Consider the following 24,608-nt stretch of genomic DNA (forward strand, 5'->3'; position numbering starts at 1 on the left):
TATATATGACTGGTAAAAATGTTCTGTAACAACAGAATTCCATCTAATAAAAGGAGCCCATAAAAACACCAAAATGTAGAGAGAAAAGTACTATATTTCAGAGACTGCTGTCTCTCTCTTCAGGTATATGAAGAGAGAGACAGCAGTCTCTGAAATATAGTACTTTTCTCTCTACATTTTGGTGTTTTTATGGGCTCCTTTTATTAGATATATATATATATATATAATATTATATATATATGTATATAAATCATATTTACTACTTTTATTTTGTAATGGGTGACTTCTAAAACTAATGAATTGGGTCCGTTTTTTATAAGCACACGTACCCATATATATATATATATATATATATATATATATATATATATATATATATATATTATATATATCAAGAAATATTATGTATCGGCTCACCTGCATGTAGTACAGTCAGACGATTATGATATTATGTATAGCATCACTGCTTATAAACATTTCTTCTACAAAGCTCTCTCTCTCTCTCTCTCTCTCTCTCTCTCTCTCGCTCTCTCTCTCTCTCTCTCTGCTCCTCTCTCTCTCTCTCTCTCCTCTTCTTCATATTCTTCTTGTACTTCTTCCTCCATTGCTCAGACAATGATGCATCCCAAGTGTCTTCTTCCTTTCTAAGCAGCATAACCTGAGAGCAAAATAAACGACCTTTGAACTTTAGTCGCCATCATCACCGTGAGCCTTCTGCTCAGGTAGGAAAAGTCCCAAGAAGCCTCTTCCAAAAGCAATCCTCCAGACAGAGTGAAAGTTCTCTTAAACATTTATGCAGGAAATAGGCGCGTAATTAGGTTTTTTCTTCCAGTTATAAAGGCTGCAATTAATGTGGCCTCGTCTCTTTGCAGGCTGTCGGTGAATTTTGCCGTCAAGCTGCTTATTTGGAGGCTCTGATGTAACGAGATTCATTTTCATCCAGAAACGTAAGGTAAGGTTCTAGTTTGCCAGTTTCCATATTGTTCTTAATCCGGACAATGACAATCATCATTAAAATTTTCCAGGTAATTTGAAGAAAAAATATAATGGGATAATGGGACACAATCTCGCTTTGGATTATTATTATTATTATTATTATTATTATTATTATTATTATTATTATTATTATTATTATTATTATTATTATTATTATTAGCGTTTCATTGTGTACTCTAACATAGAGGGCAACGTGTAACAAATGATAATTTTTTCTTTTATCAGTGTTGGCTACATATAATTAAAATAATTTTAATTGTTACTCTATATTTATCACTATTCATAAATTGATAATGTAGGCGTTGATATAATACTTCAAAAAATGCGTCTCTTGAACCAGAAGTATAGTCGAAATATAAAGAAATTAGTCAGTGTACGAGCAGAATTTTATAACCTATATATTTTAGAAATTCAAGCTGCTTATTATACTATCTGGTATCGTGTCTTTACTTGAAGGAAAGTGCCTATTTTCATGTGGAAAATTTGTTCAAGATTTAGTATTTTCGTTTATATATTATGTTTTTATGAACCACGAAATATTTGCCAGAAATAAGGCAACACAGAGAGAAAGAACAGACTACGGTATGTCTCCGTCATCATTATGTTCTTGTTTTTGTTGACCGAAGTATTGGTAAGGTGCATAGATTATAACTGGTATTTGTTTGCTTATGCCGCCATATTTATTGCAGAGTATTTTACACATTGCATCAAGAATAATTTGCTGCCATCTTTCTTTACTTTTATTTCATATTCCATAAATATTTAGCCAGGCTACTGTTTGGCCTATGTTACGTTAGGAAATGTTCTAATTAATCTTGATTTTGACACAGTTCATAGGCTTTTCCCTGCAGATTTCCTAAGTTCGCTATAGTCCACATTTTAGTGTAACCCTTTTCCCCATTGATCCCGTAATATTGTTGGATGGCATAATCGCATAATTCTGACATCCATTATCTTCAGATTCGTTCGATTACCGTCGTAGTTAGTCAGAAGCGTATTGGTTTTGCGCCGGTGGCGGTGAAATAAAAAAGAGAGAGAGAGAGAGAGAGAGAAAAAAAAAAAAAATCGAAAGATAACAGCACACTAGACTGAAGACTGCCAGAAAAATATTATGTAATCTATGTAGCCACCTATCCAAAGAAATAAAGTAATAATTAGTAATAGAAGTTTTTTTTTCTTTATTCATGTAATACTCCTCTAGTAGTCCTAATTACATTCTACAGCTGTGTTTGACACTAGCAAATTTCTTATCGATCTTCAGACAATTTTTCTGGGGTATTACCATTAATTATAAGAATTTTTTTTTTTTTTTGGTAACAATGGAAGATGTGCTTTTCAACACTTTCCCAATCCTTTTTGTATTAAAACTTTCTCCTACATCTTTACTTAATAGAAAAGTATGATTCTCTCTATGATCTCGCATCGAGAATTAGATTGTGTGACACTCCCCAAAAAATAAATTAGGAAATTCCATTTTGACTCGCCCCTGGCAACGTCAGTGACGAGAGTCGTTATTTTTTTAAATCAAAGCGCATAGTCTTGCTTGTTTCCCGTAAACAAGTGCGCAGCATTACGTGCTGCTCTAGGAGCAAGAGCCTGTGCTGACATAAGGCCAGCTAAATCTAAAACAACAACAACAAGTGCGCAGCACTAACGACGTCACAGCACCCTCAAGAGTGCGCGTTTGGCCATTCTTAGAATTAAGAGCAGTCTTTTTTTTTCATAATTAATGAATGTAGCAGTTGGTCATTTAAAAGTTTTCCTCCGACCAAGTGTGTTCAGTTTTCGATCCGTTGAATTTGAAAGGGATTTTGATTTGTTAACCTCTTAGTATGGTTCAATGGTCATTAGATAAGTTTCAATTCTCACTGATCTAATAGAATCTAATAGTTACAGTGCCTACTGGATTCTCAATTACAAGGTAAATAGACTTATCGAAAATGGTTCCTCGACCAGTCCTGATGGATTAAGAAAAAAAAATATAAATGGATGTATTCATAAGGAAATAAAAGCAATGGGCTTTGAAAACTGATTAGTCTTTTGCATTTGCTCGCTTGTCTTCTTTAATTATACATAAAATTAGTCTAGGATGCAAAGTCACATTTCTTGAAAACTTATTTACAATATGAATAAAAATGGCAGTGGTTTCTGACATTAGGTATGACGTACAGTTTTTAATTCTGTCCATTAGGTGTTACTAATATGTTCAAGCTTATAACTATTTTGTTGATTTATCAAAAGAAAATGTTTCAAGTCATTAAAATTAATTCTGCACAGAAAAGTATTTGAAATAATTGGAGCATAAGTTCATTAGTGTTAGGACATTAATTGTTAGGTGATAAATCTTTATTTGCAATTACTAACAAAGCTTCTGAAATGTTAGTTATATATGAAGTTTCACAACGATGACTCATGAAATCACGCTGTTTGTCTAAATTTTTCTTGAAAGCTAAATTATTATTTATGGTAAATTTTTAACGTTGGAAAGTTATTAGGGCAAATCCCTTATGATTAATTTTAACAGCTTTCAGCTTTATAGGTAAAACGTCAGTCTCACTCAAAGCTTCAAGTTAATAGCAAATACCTGGCTGACAGCAGAGCTAATAGCAATTAGTGTACATACTTTCAATGATAAATATTTCTGAGCCACAAGGCGGATGAAAGATGAAAGGTCAAGGTCACACACTACCTACAAATTCACTTTTTGCAGTAAGAATCATTATGTGTACGGTTGTTGCCTCTATCTTCAGTGTTTTAGTTTTCACTTACCTTATATGTATCTATATATCCATCTGTCTATTTATATATCTATCTACCTATTGTTCAAGATTTTAAGCCAGAACCAAGGAAAGTAAGGTCTTTTACCAGTTTCAGTCACCCTTGTCTATATGCAAGTAGCTCCTTTGAACTGAAAGCATCCATTCTCTAGAAAAGCTATTTCTTCTCCCATTGGCTGCCGGAATTACCCCCCACAGGGACGAGGACGGATCGTACCAGGAGAAAATTTTAAAAGGGGCAGAAGCCAGCGGCTTGTCCTCAGAAGAACGGTAGATCTAAGATAGGTCAGACGCTCCTGCAATCTCGCCCTGCAGATGCTGCTTCTCACCTTTCTGCTACCCCCTGTTCTCCTCTGGGAAAGTCCCAAGTATTTTTATACATCCATAGTCCACAGAAACATCAAGGAGAAGACTACGTCTAGCCCAGGATTTCCAGGTACTGTGAGAGTAAATTCCAGTTCAGCCAGAGACTTGTTTTACCTTTGTCTGTATTTCATTTCTATTTTTCCAAGGCGACTCTCCCCCCTCCTTTGTTTAGCTTCTCATTCCCCCCATCTTGGTTAAGTGCTGTGGTTACTCCCCTTGTGATACTAGTAAACATCCCCCAGTAAATCCAAGTAACGAAATAGTTCTCTTTGTGTAAATTCCCAGTCATTTTCATTCCCCCCCTGAGTGGCCTGTAAACTTTTGATTGAAAGAAAGTAATGCGTAACGTTCGCCCTCATGTGCCCCCCACCTTATGCCAGTGTCCCATCTCTTTGCAGACAAACACCATGCCTGATTGTGGTAGAAATTGGAAACCTTTGGAGCAAACCTTGCATTTTCAATCCATTTGCGCATATTTCTGAACGCCGTGTCTGCGTGTGTGTGTGTGTAGAAAATCCAAGGAAATCAAGAAATCACTGTGGCTAATAATATTGTTAATATATATATATATATATATATATATATATATATATATAGATATATATATATATATATATATATATATATATATATATATATATATATATATATATATATATATATATATATATATATATATATATATATATACACACACACACACACACACACACATATATTATATAATATATATATATATATATATATATATATATATATATATATATATATATTGTAATAAGGATACATTATTTTATGCTATCTCCGCTTCAAAATAATGTATGATTAGTGGAACCCAGAAGGAAATAAAGTAATCACAAATTTTATTCATGATTAAATATGGCGCATTTTCCCCTCCATGTCACACTCCGCTTCCTTGAAGAGATTAAGTCCTAATCACCTCTTGTCAATGTGATTGCCATGGCATTCTACTTGCCGATTAACTGACATCGAGAGAAAGCTCGCCCGGAGATGGCACACCGCCGCCGAAGAAGGATAACCAGCCGCTATGTTTAATGCCCTGGCCACATGACTTCCTCACGTGGCCTTGCATGATGGCATGCCCGTAGAGGTCGCAGAGGGACAGGCAACGCTGCCTAGCAGGATGCTGGTGAAGTTTCTCAGAGTTGATAAAAGGCACGAGTGCACTGCGGATCTTCTTAGACTTTCCTACACCTTAAGATGAACTAGTCTCACATATGCTCCTCATGAGCTACTGTCCCCTTTGAGACAGGCTGCTGCTAAGGCCACGTACAGCAAAGGTAATGTGCTAGTTCCAAGGTCAAGCAGTTAATCGTGGTCTCCGACTTCATTTCCTTTTCATCTTCCTAAGAGATTCCTGTATTGTGTTATAATCATATTGTGTTATAATCGTATTGTGTTATGATTTCGTTGTCTTATTTGTATTGTGTTTTATCTGTTCTGTGTCGTAATTGCATTGTGTTGTAGGGTATCAGCCAAATAGAATACCACTGTGAAATAACGTTAATGCTTTTGAGTTAGTAATCAGTAACGTAACTTCTTTCCGTCGTACTTCATCAGTAACATAACTGCCTTCCTTTTAAGTAATTATTAATGGGAGTTATTCCTTATGCGACCCAGTTGCTTGGTACCCTACATGCACCTTTCTCGATCATCATCTGCGTGTCTTACCCAGCCCGCTTAAATCCAAATCGCTCTCCTAATAGGCTTGCCATTGAGTCACTGTGGACTCTGGATTCTTGCCTCGTGTGCTCCGGTAATAACTTCCCCTTCTTTGTGTCTCTTACGTGCCACGTGTCTGGAAAACCGGCCACCTGATCATCTACTTCAAGATCTAATCCATTGCTGATTATATATTACCTGTGTTACGGGGGCCCTAACGTTCCCTTTAAACCCATTCGGTGTTATCAATTCTTTCTAATATTTGTGAGTGTAAATATGATTAATTAAGCTAACTTTAGAGTTTACATAATCATCATCTACTCTGAAGCAGGCACTCAGCCTAAGTATTTGTTTTATGATTATGGTTATCGCCCAACAGTTGCGCACTCCCCAGGTACAATCTATATATATATATATATATATATATATATATATATATATGTGTGTGTGTGTGTGTGTGTGTGTGTGCGTGTGTGTGTATGTTTGTATGTATGTATGTATGATCTGCTGGGGCTTTTGTCATTTTACCTGCAGTTTTGATTAAAGCTTACCTAAAATCTGTGTTAAAGCAAGAATTTAAGAGGTCATTGTTTTACACACTCAAGCGTGGGTACACACACACACACATAAATATACATATATGTGTATGTATGCGAATATTTGAAAAAATGTAAATATACATATTGGATTAATGTATTTGATTAACTGCTCAAACAAAACAGAAATGGAATAGTTATTCTATATTACCTAAACTAGTTACATGAAGCTGTATGATGTTCAAACCTTAATTATTATTGCGTTGCAGTATCATTGAGATTTTTTTCAAACGGGAGCTCTAGATATTAATAGAAAATATTTTATAACATGATTATTACATTGTACCATGTCAGTCTTTTTCATGTCCGTAATTCTAGTATATTGATAATTATATTTAATATCATCTACAGTTAATCCACTGAACCTTTCTAAAAAAAAAATTGGTGTGAATGTTTATATATATATATAATATATATATATATATAATATATATATATATATATATATATATATATATATATATATATATATACTATATATATACATATATATCTTTTTCTAAGATGTAGATAAGGATAGTGTGTGACTTCTTCTTCTTCTTTTTCTTTTCTTTTTTTTTTCTTTTTTTTTTATCGCAGTCAATGACAGACCATGCCCAAAATGTTGCTTTACACCGATGATTTGCGAGAAGTTCGGTCTGGAGAACGTTTAACTGCCATAGTATTCGTCTCAGAGTTTTACTCCATACAGCTATTAAGGGCTTCAAATAGACTCTTGGAACGGAAAGAAAAGCAGATTTTAATTGATTTTCAAGTTGACTTGACAATAGAATGTAAAATTTTGCACTCCCTAAATAATAACAATATGAGGTAACACATTTCAGAAGGGCTTAGAACACCCTTCGAAAGAATACTATCTGTTTCAGATTCAGTGTCTATTTAACGTCTCCAAAAATTATATATAGTATTCAAATGTCTTGAAGTTATCAAACATCGTGTGCCGATTATGAATACATAGAAACTCTCGCTGGTAAAAGCGATTTCATGTGTGTCTTTCTATGGCAAGTCGATTAGAATTCTTTGCAAAAGGCGTAATTAAGAATGAATGAAGCGTTTCGGTCTATTTATGTTTTATTCTCTGTGGAAACTGATCAGATAGAGTTCATAGAATTTTTTATGCTTCAAGTAAGAGTATGTTGGGTTTTATAGAATTGCAGACTATTGCTTCTAATAATCTTCGCCGCCAGCAGTTCGTGGTCAAAGGCTTGAACTGCGAACCTTTTTATTCTTATAGTTTTCGAAAGTAAATAAATAATGACAATAAACTTCCACTTTCACTTCATACTTTGGTAGATTTTATTTTTAGGAAAATGTAGTAATGATGTAGATTGCTTTTTACTTATGATAGATGCAGATATCCTTAGACCTTTGTTTTCGTGTAGAGTATGGCCTGTGTAAATTTCATCCAGAATTTCCCCAAAACGAATTTGTCATAAATAAACAAGTCATTTTTAGCATAATAAACAAGTCATATTTTTCATAAATAACTGCACGATGCATTGTGAAAGCAATATTTAACTTTCTCCTACAAGGTTCATGGCAGTTCTACGAATCGATATCTCTTTCCATGAATAATGGTATATAATTAGAATAAATTAGAATAAATGAATAAATTGGTCACAAAAATTTCTTGAAAATCCCTTGAACAGAGGCGGTATATATAACAGAAAGTCATTTGACGTCAGCGTTAAATGGAAATTGAACCATGGATATTGACGACTCCAGGGCGGTTTTCGTGATAAAAAAGTGATTGGTTGCCAAACCTGCGAGACTAGACACTAACTACAAGAAGATGAATTCATGTTCACATCGGTTACGTCATAGGCATTCTTACCACAGCGCGAGTATTTCCATAATCTCAGGCATATTCTACAACTCGGTGCACACAAATATTCATGAAGCCATCACAACAAGTTGCACGACACACTCGACAACACTGCATGGCTGCTACAACTTCAACGACGACGTTGCATACACATCCAACTTCCTGTATGCATAAGTGAAACAGAAGAGGAACAGTATGAATATACTAAGCTCCAACAGTGTTTATCTCAGCCCTACCTACCCAAATATTTGTATAACATCATTCTCTCTCTCTCTCTCTCTCTCTCTCTCTCTCTCTCTCTCTCTCATGCAACACACTTCAAGATAGGTGAACGAACCGGGAGAGACTTAAATGAGAAGTAAATTTACCGATCTACTTTCTACTCTATTTTAATGTCATCTCGGTTGTTCCACTCATCACTTCTCTGACATTCTTAATCACCAAACTAAGTAATAGCTATAAAGCACGGCAATCTATTGACTATTTAGCTGGTGCACTATGAGCCTGAGTATAAGGTGTGCAAAGAGTATTATGTATATGTCCTCGGGGTTTGTAATTAAAGTTAGGTTCTTTTAATACACTGAGGCCGAGGGCTATAATTCTCTTAATGAGAAGGTTAAAGGTGACACGCTGGGTGACATTAGAGAAAGAGAGAGAGAGAGAGAGAGAGAGAGATAAGCATGTCCGATATTTATTTACTCGGTCTTGTAGCTACATAAAACTTTTCTTAACCTTTTATATAATCCAAGCAATTTAATATTAATGGGATGTTGAAAATGGCTGGCTTCCGCAACGTTGGAGATGATTTAATGTCCTTAAGCTGTAGGCTAAGTGAAAATAGGCTTTTTTTAAAAGTAACATAGATGACATTGTATTTTCACGTGTATTTTCATTCATTCGGACAAGTAGACGTGAATCATTTTCATAGTAAGTATATTTTACTTTGTCTCAAGGACAAACTCATTCTCTATTCACTGGTTTATGAGACCTTGTTAAGCCAGTGTTTATAATTCTATATAAGAATTATATGAATATATTAATAAGTTTACAGATTTTCGTTTGGTTAAATAGGAATACAAAAATTCGAATAGGAATAAGTATGTCAACAGTATAGAAAAACTTGAATTTCCCTTGTACAAGAGGCTTTCCTTTGGAATTTGTCATGGCTATAGTCAAAGTAAGTGTGAACAAAAGCTTTCAGATGGAACGATGATTATACTTCATGTACAAGAGGCATTCCACTGGGCTCACTCGAGGAAATGGTTAATTGAAGTGTAAATGGCTGTGATTAGATGGAATGATGAATATATGAATATATATACATAATATATATATATATAATATATATATATATATATATATATGTATATATATACTATATATATATATATATATATATATAATATAATATATACTATGTATATATATATATATACTATGTTATAAATATACTAATATATACATATATATGATATATATATAAATATGATATATTTTTAATATATAAATATGCATAAATAGAAATTGTTTGTGTATATTATTCTGCCTTTTGGTGCCTTTAACACAACACGCAGCAGCAAAAATACTGTTAGGTTTTCCTCATGAACTCGCAGGAGTAAAAAACGCGGTTACCACTTGCACCCTAAGACGAGGGTCTTCTTCCATTTTAGGGGCTTTCCCACCAAAGGGTCTACTACCCCTATGTGCTTTTCTGCCGTGATGAACATCTAATCTGTACCATACTATGTTTTGGAACAAAACTGGAAAGACTGTGAGTGAGGGATGAAAGGACATTGATGATTATGCCTGATGTTCCTTTAAGGTATAGAGATGGAAGTTTCAAATTCTCACGAAGTAATCCATAAGGAAGCCCACTTCCATCGTCCACAAATAATTGAAGCTCGAACCATAACTCAGCAGCGGCCAACTTTCAGCGTTCAACGTAACACGGCTTTCTTCATCTCTCAACCAGAGGACAACACGATCAGAAACCAAACTGAAACACCACCCGAAGTCCCAAGACAAAAGAATCACGACCACGCCCGATTACCAACGCTTCTCCTTTACAGATATATCCGTAGAACACACCGGACGTCGACTTAGAAGTTTGAGGACAATGGCGTGTTTGACTTACGACTGAATCAAGCGTGGGACGCAGCAACCAGTATGAAAATACTGTTTATACGTAGTCATTTTTTGCTTTTTTCAAACTTCTATAATATGTAAATATAACCTGTATTTCCCAACAACGTAATTCAATCATGAAGAAATCGCCAAAGGTTGAAAAAAAGCTGTCCTATAAATATTAAATGGAAGAAATATCGTATAACACTTTTTCTTGATCCCAAGAGGTATACCCGAAGGAAGAGAGAGGATTCAAAACATAAGTAAGAACATACTCTCGGTAAAATTTGCCATTAAGTTTACGAAATGGTTAGAGAGAAAAAAAGAATATATATATATATATATATATTATATATATATATATATATATATATATATATATATATATAAATTTTACCACATTACCGGATTCATGTACAAGCATTAAGCTACAAATGTCCTTTAACATCCAATCCGCTCTACCTCCGAGGTAGAGCAAATTGGATATTAGAGGACATTTGTAGCATGATGCTTATATATATATATATATATATATATATATATATATATATATATATATTATATATATATATATGTAAGCCCATTTTCATGTAGATGAGACGCACATGGCAATGATGTGCAAGCAACGAAATTTAATCGAGAAACTTCCTTTACCTTGCTAGAAAGTTTGCAAGTAAATTAAGATAGTCCTTAAGAGTATGGTTATTTTTTCCTTTTCAATTTAGGTTTCCATTGCACACGTAAAGATTAATTTGTCAGGTGTAGTAGTTGTTGTTTGAGAATAAGCTGACCTTGTGTCAGCACGGGGATGTAGTAACGCTTCTGTTTGGGAATACTTGCAGAAAAAATGTTAAAAAAACACGAACCTGTCAAGTTGTCGTCAGTAGGGGCCAAATATTGCGATACTGACGAATTCTTGAATTTACATGACTTTCTAGCAAGACGAGGAACGTCATGCCCCTAGTTTACTTTCTTGAGAAATATTGTCGTCTTGCCGAAATGATACTCATGACACGTTATCAAACCTTGCGTCGAAATTTGAGTATCTCACCGTATAATCTTCTCACGCGGAATTAGTCCGGTAACAGAGCATTTCATGACGTTTCTTCATATGAAGCATTTCCTAATGCTTTAAGTAAACTTTTGCAATTCTTGTGGAGTTAATATATTCGGTCTAAGATTTTTCTTAGTCAAAGCATTACCTTGACCGGCTACTGATTAGGTGGCTTGGGTAGAAATATCGCCTTCGCCTTTATTCATTACCAAATGCTTGCTTCGTCAGCTTCAAGTATTATTTTATTTCATTTTTAAAGGAGATATCAGTAAAGTTCCAGTCAAGTGTATTGAACAATTGCAAATATTTGTATTTGACGTAAGACCCCTCGTCACAATCTTATTTTCAGAATCTAATATATATAATTTTTAAAAGAGCAAAACTTCTACTGATTGATGAATAAGAGTATTTGACGATGTAAACGCATAGGGCTTTGAAGTCGCTAGGGATATGGAACATGTAATGTTAATTGGCTCAGATTCTCATGATTTTTCCATCTATTGTTAATTATAGCTAGCTGATAACTAATTAATGGCCATAAAGTCTGCTAATAAAGCCATGACTTGACAGAATTCCTAGATTTCATTATGCATTGAATTGATAATCTGCGGCTTTTATTAAGTAATAATATCATGTAACGAGATTAAACGGTCTCATACACATTAAAAGTCACTTCTAATCTTAAGTTCGCTGCCTAAAGAACTAGGTGATAATATTGTCTGTTTCTGGCTTCTGATTTAAGAGAAAGTTTGAAGAAAAGGAAAAGTTGCTCATGAAAGGAAACGTGAAAAAGATGGAAATGAATGAAAAGAATTTTTGGATGACATGAGGGCTAATGACAATATTTATAGTTAGCAGAATGGGTAGGACCTTTAATAGTTATAATTCCAAGTGGCCAAAAAAAAAAATTTAGAATCTCGCATTATGGTATTTTGAATAAATACTGCTTTTTGGGCTTTGCGGTGACATGGAGAATCACAAATATTTTGCAAATATACCCCCTTGCAGTGCCTAAAGCCCAAGTCTGTTGAGATTAAATTGAATGCATATAAAAGTATGCATGGCTCTCAAAGCACGAAGAACCCACGATTTATAGCAAAAAGAAAAAAATTCTTTTCTAATATTTAGTTATTTTATTAAACAAATAAAAAAAATTCTTTGCAGTTGGAGTGACGTGAGAGTTAGAAAGGATACTAGATTTCGGTGAAAATATTTGTTTATATACGTAGGTTGATGGGTCGTGAATGGAGTGTAGAATTGCATATTTTTGCATTTGGTACAATGCTGATTAGTGATGCTGAAAAACTACGTACATGTGTGAAAGCTTTTGAAAGAATTTGTGATAGGAGAAAGTTGCGTGTAAACATAAGAGTAAGGCTATGAGGACGTGTTGATAGGATCATTAAAAGAATGGTTGAAGTAGATTCTTGAAAACATTTTGAAGTGAACATTTCAATAAATGGTAGGAAGAGAGAATAGGTAAAGAAAGAAATTTAGCAGGAAGCATCAAAAGAATGGAGGTAACGTTTAAGGTATTGTTGAATCAACTCTCCTTTATGGAGTCTATGGGTGGTTTTTTAGTGTAAATGAATAAAGAAGGCAGAAGCTGCCACTAATGACATGTTTTCATCGTATATGTTATGTAAGAAGAGCTGAAAGATTAAAAAATGGGGAGAAGGCTTAGCAAAGGGGCTAATGTAGGTTAAGGCATGTAATAGAGTGTCTTGAGAATGTATGGTCATGTACAGAGATCGGGAAGATTGGTGTAAAGAGCACGTTATGTAAAAGTGTTTTAAGGAATGTGAATAGGCAGACTTAAATAGAGGTGAGTAGATGGAGTGGAACAGACATCGATAAGATATCGATAAATCCAGGAAGCGAGGAAATCATTCAAAACAGAACTGAATGGGATATGTTTATTTGGAGATTTGACGTGCTGCTGGTAAGTCGTCTGTGTATATGTATAAAGTGGCTAGTGCCGTAGTAGGAGATTTCAACATTGGGGGTTAACCCTTGAGTGATTTAAGCGGAATGGGGCGGTGATCACTGTGTTGTGTCTTCGTTAAGAACATTATCAATGAAGGGCAGCAGTTTCTGTTGGACAGACACATATATTTGTATATATATAATATTATATATATATATATATATATATATATATATATATATATATATATATATATATAGATAGATAGATAGATATAAAACACGCGCGAACGCGAGCACATGCACGTAACACGCACACGCGCACACACGCACACACACACAAATATATATATATATATATATATATATATATATATATATATATATATATATATATATAATATATATATATATAATATATATATAATATATATATATATATATATATATATATATATATATGAGTGTGTATGTGCGTGTGTGTGTGGGAGTTGTTTGTGTTTGTGGCTAACAGAGGCTCCCCCTCTTTATGTAGAGAGAGATTGGTAGAGAGTTAAGGTATTTTATTTTCTGGCTGCTATTCATTGCATGGATGATAGGAAGACTTATGTCTTGAAGTATTTTATCAGGAGTAAGCAAACTAGACTACCCTAACAAATATGTTTATATAAAGTTCAAAGTATTGTTTCAAGCAGAGGCAGTTTCTATGAAGTTCGTGGATTTCGTTATATCTTGCATAGTATTAATTAATCCCTTTGCATGAGCAAATTCAGTTCTCTGAAATGGAATTCGAAGTATTTCAAACGGGGAAATTCAATTAATAGTTATATTTATTAAAGATTAATGTATTTCGATAACATGTAGATCCGAAATTGGGAACTCAGATGACATAAAATTAATACGCTTATTTTAGCAAGTAATCAAAAGAGTTTGAAACAGACGGTGGTGACAGAATGCTTTCAAGGACTGAGTGAATAAAGAAAGCTTGTAGCGATGACTAACAGCAGTCAGTAATTCGTGAAATATATGCAGGGTGACATTGATGGGAGTATGGTAAGTGAAACTTGTAGAAGAAGGAAATGTTTCATGCCATCTTCCACTTTGATGATTGACCTGGAAGAAGGGCAAGGATTATGTCTTCCTCGGAGAGTATTTAAATTATACATAGATTGTCTATGTAAGAATTTATATATTTAATTTTTTTCTATTTAAATTTATTTCGGTGTCAATAACCTAGGTGTTGTAACGGCAGGTTTAATAGACACAATCAATCAATCAATCCTCGTAGAGTCTACTGAGCAGCCAAGGCGAGAACTTACAGACGATTTTTGGTTTGGAATTGGCTTTACCGAATCCGTTTCATGATTAATGATCATATCTATAGCATTCTATTCGAAAAGAAATCGTTCCATGGAACGACGTACTAATGAAAAATATTTTTTATATGTCAGATTAAAGAAAGGGAAATAAATTTTCGAATGGCAGATTAATCTACCAGAAACATGATTAATGAAAGACACATGAAACAACGATAATGAACTGGAGATCAGTTTGAGGAATATCTCGGGAATTGAATGTTAGATTATTCTTAAGGAAGAGAGGGGAATGTTGTGTTAAGTGAATTCAATGAAAACCTCACTTAATGAATGAATCGATGATAAATCTAAATGATGCCGAGGTAATGAAAGGCAGAATAATAACAAATTAAACAGAAACCAGTGAATGGTTGATTAACCGTATAAATGATACAAAAGATACTAGAATAAATAAATGACACGCTGTAATCCTTTTCTGAGCTTTTTACAGACTGTAAGTCAACCTGAATGAGACGGCACCTTCCTTACTCTGGTGTGGAGAGTCCCATTACTCCCATACAGATGCTTTCTTTTGATAATTCAAGGTTTTAGCAACCTTGGGAGAAGTTATTAAAAGGAAAATCTCAGCTACCTAAATGTAATCATTTTCGCTGATACGCAACCGTGGGAAATTTGGGAAAAGCTCTGCGAAATAACAGAGTCACGAACCTCTGATTTCTTGAAGTGAAATGCGTCTCGCAATAACTCAGGACGTTCTCAGTGACAGGTTTCCAGCAACAATTTTCGGGATTTCTTCAAAAATGTAGCTAAGATCATTGTCAAACATACTAATATTAGCGCAGGTTTTTGCAACTTGCAAAATTTCCGGTGGCCGGTCAATTTATGGCCAAAATGTTGTCAACACCTTGGTAAGATTGTTAAATTTCACCCAAATGCGTCTCATAACTGTGACCCCGAATATTGTTGACCTTTGATTCGCTTCGACGATAACAATTATTTATTATTTCTTATGATATATATATATATATATATATATATATATATATACTATATCTATATATATATACTATATATATATATATATATAGTATTACGCATTCAGAGCAGATTTACTTGCATATTTTGAAATACACCTGAGGTCATTTTGCCAATCCCAACAATGTTTTTCCTATCTCTCCTCATGCGAATTTCAACAAAACTTTCTTGTAACTAAGTGCTATCCTCAATCCACAATCCACTCCCACTCACACGCTTGCGTGAAGCGCACACTAATATAATATATATTTTTTATATATATACTATATATATATATATATATATATATATATATCAATATATATATATATATATATAATATATATATATATATGTATGTTTATACTAGTATGTGTGTTTATATACTTATTAATGTATGTGTGACTGCATTTTTTATGTATGTGTGTGTGCACGTGCGCGCGTGCGCATGTGTATGTACTTGTTGGAGGAATGCGTTTGATTAATGTGTATAGATATTTGAGGCATGTGTATCTGATGATGGTAAAGCAACTGAGACGGTGAATACAAGTACGATCCCAGAATGAAAGTTGGGATATGCAAAGTATTGTTCAACCCTCTCTCCTTTATATAAACGAACTGTAAATGTTTAAGGCAAAAAGTTGATGTTACGGAGATGTATTCATTGCGGGGTACATAATGTGGCGGAAGAAAGATTGAAAAGCTAAGAAACTGGATGTGTTAATGCTATAGGAGATGATAAGATTCGTCAAACCCTTTATAAAGGTTAGTTCATGTAGAAAGTGTAAAGAACAAGAGGATGCTGAAGTCTGTAAAATTTGGAATTGTTAGTATGAGGGAAAAAGTTGATTAGAAATAGCGTGGAAGAACTGTCGGGAACAGGGGGTACTTAAATTCCAGAATGATTCAAGGGTCCGCACATATAGTGGTGATGTGGTTTAAGGGTGCCCCAGGATTCAGCTCTTAGCGAATGAGGCCGTGATCATTTTTTTTTTATTTTAAAATACCCTCTATTTGGAAAAAAATGGTTTATATATGAATGGTGTATAGATATATATACAACAGTGTACCCATATAATAAAAGATGGAAATAAAAGATGGTCGAAAATGTAAGTTACAACACTCTTCCGAAACTTTGACCGATGTATCTTCCTTTTGCATACTTAATTGGTGAGAGAGGATGAGCACTCCAAAATTGGGGCAGTCTCTCTTTTCAAGTTTCTTCTTCATTTTCTTCTTCTTCTTCTTCTTTAAGTATCCGGACTTAGAATGTAGTGGGTTGAATTTCAGGACAGCATACAATAGTCTTGGGATAATCCAACATGGGTCAACCTCTCTCGCAGGTGGCTTGTCTGTATTGTATGCAGAATGAAGAAACCGTCATCCTGGTAGGCTAAACTCATTGTATTACCCATAGATCTTCTCTTCTACTCATTCTCATATTTTACAATATATGTTTGTGCATACATACAAACATACCATATATATCTTATATATAAAGCTGACGGTCGGACTATGTATTTTTGTATGCATGTATATGTGTAAGTTCGCTAAAGACGGCAAACCTACCGGAACGAATTGAACCAATGTCGGACCTTGTTGTAGATTTTATAGGGGATGGTTTTCACCGGCTGCCGTTTTGATCCGGATATCCAGCCATGCTAACTTATTCATTATTATTCATAGAGAAAAAAGAAAACATTATTCTGATAGAACTTTCCACGAAGATTCCAAATATGCTCTTATTTTTTTCAGATATGAAAATTAAGGGTGATATTTGGCCATACTAACTTCTTTGATATTAAATAGTTGCAGAGAAAAAAAAAACAATATTCTGACTGAGAAGTGAGTTATTGACAATTAAGCAATTCAATTACAGTATCAAAGTTAATTCAATGGAAAGTCCAGCATGATCTCGAGACATCTATTCATCCGGACTGTTGCTTTAGTGAAATTATTCTTGCAAATTCTCTATACCCAGTGAGTGATAGAATTATAAAATGTGACAGATGTTATTGATGTTATCGATAAGAGTATCAGCTGTCTTAAAAACACGTGGCATGAGTTGATAAGTAATTGAAAAACTGAACATAGGTCCAATTCTTTTACTATGTTCGCAATCTTTCTGTTGTAAATTCATCACCATTTGACCTGAAAATAGGATTGTTACAGTGGCATTTAGCAAAGAAAGTGTTAGAATAAACAGGCGAAAATTATTATGAGGTAATAAGTCTGTAGAAAAGCAAAGTAAGTTCACGCTATGATCCCCGAAAGGATTAGGCAACGGACATTGCGAAAATATTTCTTTGTGTGCTTTAAACCAGGTGTTGTAACGGCAATGCAGCAAGGTTTGTGACTTGTGAGTTAAATGCCCTTAAGGCGCTATGACGAACATATTTCATAATTGACATGACTGCAATAGGGCTAGCCAAGTATAAAGATAACAACAACAATGATGATGATGGTGATAATCAACATGACGGCATAGCTTATAAAGATAATGAAAAAGGTGGTACCGGCTCAAGGGACCGTGTGTATACACACACACATATATACACACATATAATAATATATATATATATATATATATATATATATATATATATATATATATATAATAGTATATATATATATAATAAGTATGTTGGCATGTTATTTGTTGTATGATATAAGATATGAACATGTTTATAAATACACGTAATTAAAGCATTATGTAGGTTATCATTCATTTCCGCATTTTCTCAGTAAAAGAATGTGTTAGGGGATACATTATATATATATATATATACATATATATATATATATATATATATATATATATTACTATATTATATATATATATATATATATATATATATATATATATAATATATATATATATCTATATAGAAGAACTTACTAGAACCGCCATACCTCGGAATATATACTATATATATATATATATATATATATATATATATATATATATATATATATATCATATCTATATATATAGATATATATTATATATGAATATACTCAGGTTACCGTTATATATATATATATATATATATATATATATATATATATAGATATCATATATATATCATATCTATATATATATATATATATATATATATATATAACATATAATAAATTGGCTACATGAGAAAAGCGGTTGTTGCAGATAAGCTTAATTTCGATTTTCTCAGATGAAGACATCGCCCGATGAATGGCATTGAAGGTTTTTTTTTTTTTTTTTTGTTTTTTTTTTTTTTTTACTAAAGAATACTTTGTGATAATAACCTTCGCCCTTCGATTTGCCACTCCTTTCTACAGCAATATTTCGAATACTTTTACCAGCTCTGCAGGCGGTCATACAGAAGGCGTTACCTATGTAGCAGCACCTCCCCGATCCTCAAAGGCGCTGCATTCCATTTCGTCTCCTTTCTCTTTCCTTTCGCTTTCCTTCATGCAGTTTTCTTTGCTTCCTTTCATCTTTCCTTAGCAACCCCCCCCCCCCCCCACGCCCCACCCCACCCCGCCCCGCCGCCCCTTCCTTCCATGAATACTTCCAGTCATTCGCCCAGGCACCTACCGTTACTTACCGGGTCGCTTGCCTGCCTGCCTGCCTTCCTGCTTGCTTGCCGCCTCGGTTCAACTTTCACTTTCCCCCGCGCGTTTCCGGTCACCTTCCATCGACATAGTCTCCCAGATTACACCAGCGGTGAAAGAAACCAGCAGCCAGCAATGCGGCTTTTGTCTTCTGCTCCTGAGCCATAATGTCCTTTGAGATTCGTATATCTAGATTCTAACGTAACATGCAGGTAGCTGTGGAAACAATACGAGACATCTGATGTTACCAGTTAGCTTTTACCATGACGAGAGTGACTTGTTTTGTGTGACATCCTCCTCACCGTCAGCGATGTCGTGAAGTATTTAAGCTGACTTCCCGGTTTTACGGAGTAAAATGCCTCCTTCGAAGAACCAGACATTGTACTTTCTTTCTTGACATACACTTTTTTTGATGTAATAAACGCACAAGGAATACCGGGAAACTTTATTTATGAGATAAAATAAAACTAATGCATGATGCAATTACGAATTGGCAAAATTTAAACAAATTCGTAATTACATTTTGTGTTATGGTAAGTACATATATATGTTCATTGCTTCCGTAATGTAAGATGTAACTCAATCATTATAGGTAAAATTAAAAATTATCTTATGCCTTGGCTGTACCTATAATGAAAAGCAATTACAACGTGCATTTGAGCATTTTTATACTGAAAGAACGTAGGCTCATATCTTAGTATTTAAGTATCTTATTTTTGGAAATAAAAATATCAAAATAAGGACATTTTTTCGTATAGTAAGTCATGGTTTGTGGATATGCGTTTTAATCTTTTGTATGGATAAAAAGGTAGTTGTTTAGAACAATAAAAGCTGAATCACGAGCATTATTTGAGATGTCGACTTACCTACATATACCCCATACAGTTCTCTTTTTCCCCTCTGTATATTACGTTACGCTCGGCAGACGCCCTATTATCCTTGCTTTGCTGGACATGGGCACACGCCACTACACACGCGGACCGCATTTAACTCTTTCTCATTCATCTTGTTCTTTACTTGTTGTTTAATTGACGTTTCACAAACCTTCGCTTCTATTTGAGACTGGTATAGGTCTTTTTTCTTCTTGTCTTACATATTGCGAAAAAGATATTTATGGCCAAGGGAATTGTAGCTTTAATGCAGCAATAAGAGGGTGTACAGAAAGAGCTACTTATTGCCCTTTATGAAACTAAATACATTTAGCAGTCGAGGACTTTCAGTAACTCGTAGGGTTTTAAGCGCGAGTTTTCACGGTCCTGTCTCTCGGTATCCAACCGTTATCTGCTATGAATGAGGATGCCTATATTGATACATATCACTGAAGATACCCAACATAGTGATCTGTCTCATTAAAATAGGTGACGGATCGAAAAAAAATTCTCATGACAATATCTTACTGAAGCTCGTGTCTGGACATTTTCTAGCAGTAATGCGGTGATTCGCTTAAGATAAATAGCTGCTTTGGTAGAATTAAGAATGTCTCACAAAACCTCAGTGCAAAATAGCCTAGGTGTTTACCAGCGTTACGTACGGATATAGCTTTAGAAGAACTGACGACTAAGTTTGTCTAAACGGACTAAATTTTCGACAACAGGAACTTATTGACGTGTACTAAATATTTACTCATACAGTTAATGTAGTTCGATATCTCTCCGATGACTGAATAAAAGTTGATATCATGATTTCCTAATCTACTAATGCCTAGTGACAATGGTAATGATCTTTTTAGGAGATTTGTGAAAAAATGACCCCAAACCCGGTAGAACTATTTTAATACTTTCCTTCATAATAATTGCTGACATTGAAGTTACTTGAGATATATCTTTTATCCAGTTCTGAAGGCAAAATACAAAAAAAAAACAAAAGAAAAAGAGTGAGTGGTAACCTGAAGAATATTCCCTTTATATAAGAAAAAACGATCCAGAGATAATTGTAAAGTTTGGCAAATGAATTGAACAAACAGTCACCGGACCAAAAGAACCTCTATTTAATTCAGAAGGTAAATGATAGATATTATGTTGAATCGTCATGGGCATTACCAAGGAACCTAAAAGAAGCTCAGTTGACAGTATGTTCCAAGTAGCAAGGTACCATCATTATGCTGATCGATAACTTTTTTTTTTAGCATAGTTTACAACACCAACATCGGTGAGTAATTGATATTATATATACATATACATATATACACACATACATGTATATATATATATATATATATATATATATATATATATACATAATGCATATATTGTATAATTTGATCATACGCCTTTATCCCTTTCCGATGGGTTGGCGATCGAAGGGTGGACCTTCCGGTTCACAGCAAAATTCCAATTATGGTTGCTATCCCTATGCATTTTCTTTGACATCAGCCAACGCTGAAACCTACTCTCAGTTGGGTAGACCGATGAGCCATTGGCAGGATCAACAAACCGAGGACCTTGTGAACCCAATAGAGCCCGTGCTCTATCAGAGGTTCCTCTCACCTCCACCGATACATATATATATATATATATATATATATATATATATATATATATATATATATATATATATATTAACTTTATCACTTACGCAATTATTTTATGCATTAACACAATTACTAGACCTCACTGAAACTGGATGGTATCTGCTCGATACCATCCAGTTTCAATGAGGTCCTGTAAGTATGTATATATATATATATATATATATATATATATATATATATATATATATATAGATATGTGTGTGTCTATTATATATTATGTATGTGTGTATATGTGCGTGTATATATCTTTGTCAAAAACAGTTCAGACAGTTACAATGAAAAGGGAAGTACTCATATGATTTTAGCAAAACGAAGAACGGAAGCATGTTATGTTTCGACTAGTATCTCCGCCTCTTTACTGTACGTGATTTCAGTATAATTTTTCCAAGTAAAATAAACCTACTTTTTGCGCGATTAGGCTACTAAATTTTATTTTGGCCGCATCGTGTATATGCATATGTTAAATTGTGAAGACTTCATAATGATTAGCAACTTAATTATCTGTCTCAGATTTGTTCATCTGTATTCTTTTGTTGTTAGGAAATGATTTACAATAATTATTGCCTTCCAAATCAGACTGCCTTTTACTATTTTGAAAGGGACACTAATATGACATCGATCTAATAGCAATAAGTCCGCAGTGGTACAGTATGTCGTATATATATCAGACTAATTTTGCAATGATATATACTTATTCAATTTTAGCGACTACGTAGAACTGTAGTGTAAAGAGTATATTGTAAACCACCTTCCGGAAATTGCGAAACACATCAGTTATGAACGGAATTGTTGTTGTAAGTTTGCAGAATAGTCATGGGTATTGTTTAATTAATTTCTTTTATTGCCCCATGTTTCCGCGACGTTTAGATTTTCTGGGCTGCTGGAGATGAGGGCGCTGCCTGTTGAAATAGTTCCTTTCTAATGGTGGTTAACCTTGAGTATCTTTAATTTCACCTCTTACATGAAAAGTAGATACCTCTCTCTCTCTCTCTCTCTCTCTCTCTCTCTCTCTCTCTGCCTTTTTTGTCAAGCCTGTGGCCCCTTCTATTGCCCAAAAGCCAAATTTTAGCGCTTAAGATGCAGCTATTATTGTAGCAAGGAAGTGGAATGATTAATTGTTATGGCTACTTTTCTTTTACAAGAGGAGATTTATGAAGAACTGGAATGGCGAGACATGTAAAGATGGTGTAAAGTTTAAAAAAGGCTGCTTTAGTAAGAGGCTTAATCAGAGGATTATGTGATGGTTTGTTCATGTGAAGGAATAAAAGATGACGCGTTGGTGAAAAGAGTGTATAATTCGGATGTATGAATGCGTATGTGTTTGAAGGGGTTAATGTTGACAACGTTTTCGGCATAGAGAACCTATCAACGTTTTATTATTTTTAGTGTGAACATGTCTGTGGCCTTTATTTTTCTGGAGCCACCTTTTGTGAGGATGCAACTGTTTAGTGTTTTAAAAAAACCGCTGAAGGTTAGAGGATATATATAAAAAAACACGCATTTTAGGTTTATAAGCAATTTAAAAGTTCATAGAAATGGAGATTCCAGAAACATTCCAACTTACCCTGGTGCTGCATTGTTTCACTCTCACATCTATGAGATAATCAGCTCTTTTTAAAGCTCTGCTTGATAAGGTGTGCACTGTGGTGGGGTAGATTATTTTTCCCCAGACTAAGATGGAAAGACATCATGCGCCGTAGCTCTCAGAAGATCGAAAGAAAATATAAATTATTTACTTGAATATTCTTGTTTTTAGGAGAAGTAAGACAAAATTTTTATTCTAATAATTATGGAAACTGACAATGTTCTCGAAAGTTCACTGTTTTAATTATGAATATATGTTGAGTTACTGAATACAAGTGATTTTTTACGTCTGATAATAGCTAATGATATCGTTGATGATCCAGTTTTCTTTCGGTTGATATGTTGTTATTTTTTCCTTATTTATTCAGGCCATTAACTTGTTGTATAAGGCAATGTCGTTCGACTAGTTCCATAGCAAAGTATGCTTATGAATGATACCAGTAATAATGCAAAAAAAAATTTTATTGTATTTCGTTATCAAACTGGCAGAACTTGTGCGACCAGTTATTCACGTTTTATTCAATTCTGATATATTTTCCCTTCAAAGATGAAAGAAGTTAGGGACCTGTTGGTTGTTTTCTGAATCAAAACTGATTTCTTTTCCATTAATCAGATTTTCTTATTCAGTTTAATTTCCCTCCTTCAAGGTAATCGTCACCTTCCCTTCGCTCTCTTTTCCGGAAACATTACGGTCGGACTGAAGCCACCCGTTTCCCATATACCCACTTCATCAGGATGTTCTTAATTAGCGCAGGAAAACTGTCATTAGTAGGCATTCGTCTCCTTCACCAAGCTCGTCATGAGAACTGCTTGTCCTTAGCCCTCGAGAAATTGTCAGCCTTCATCCTATTATGTTTTTCTCATCTCTGACATTAATCTTCTTTACTTCTCTCTTTCTCTGCTTAGTCCCATTAATCTTCGTTATCTTTGACGAAAGCTTAGGGAATTTGAATTCATCACTTGGATTCCTGATTCCTTCTGTGCTTCTGCTTTTGGTACATGCTTTTTTTTATGTTGGACGTGATCCAATTTTTAAATTGCGAAGAAGGACGATTTTTGCTTTTTATCATTAACATTATTATTATTATTGAATCGAGATGTCGGTAGGTGACACATTCCTGTAATATTTTCAAAGATGCTGTTTTATATTCCGAAGTTTCGGCACTGTAAGTAAACTCGAAAGTCGAAGTAAATGCGATTTAATTGGTGATTTTGATATTTGA

The 24,608-nt window shown here is 34.2% G+C and overlaps 1 protein-coding gene across 1 annotated transcript in view; it reads left to right on the forward strand.

Moving 5' to 3' along the window:
- Positions 1 to 24,608, forward strand: part of LOC135198069 (opsin Rh5-like) — a 707,912-nt gene that overhangs the window by 601,939 nt on the left and 81,365 nt on the right. Inside the window, exon 11 of the transcript XR_010310718.1 lies at positions 873 to 952. The gene's annotated coding sequence lies outside the window, so the exon portion shown is untranslated. The remainder of the gene's footprint in view (positions 1 to 872; positions 953 to 24,608) is intronic.

The sequence above is a fragment of the Macrobrachium nipponense genome, chromosome 21 (assembly GCF_015104395.2).
Source record: "Macrobrachium nipponense isolate FS-2020 chromosome 21, ASM1510439v2, whole genome shotgun sequence".
NCBI lineage: Eukaryota > Metazoa > Arthropoda > Malacostraca > Decapoda > Palaemonidae > Macrobrachium > Macrobrachium nipponense.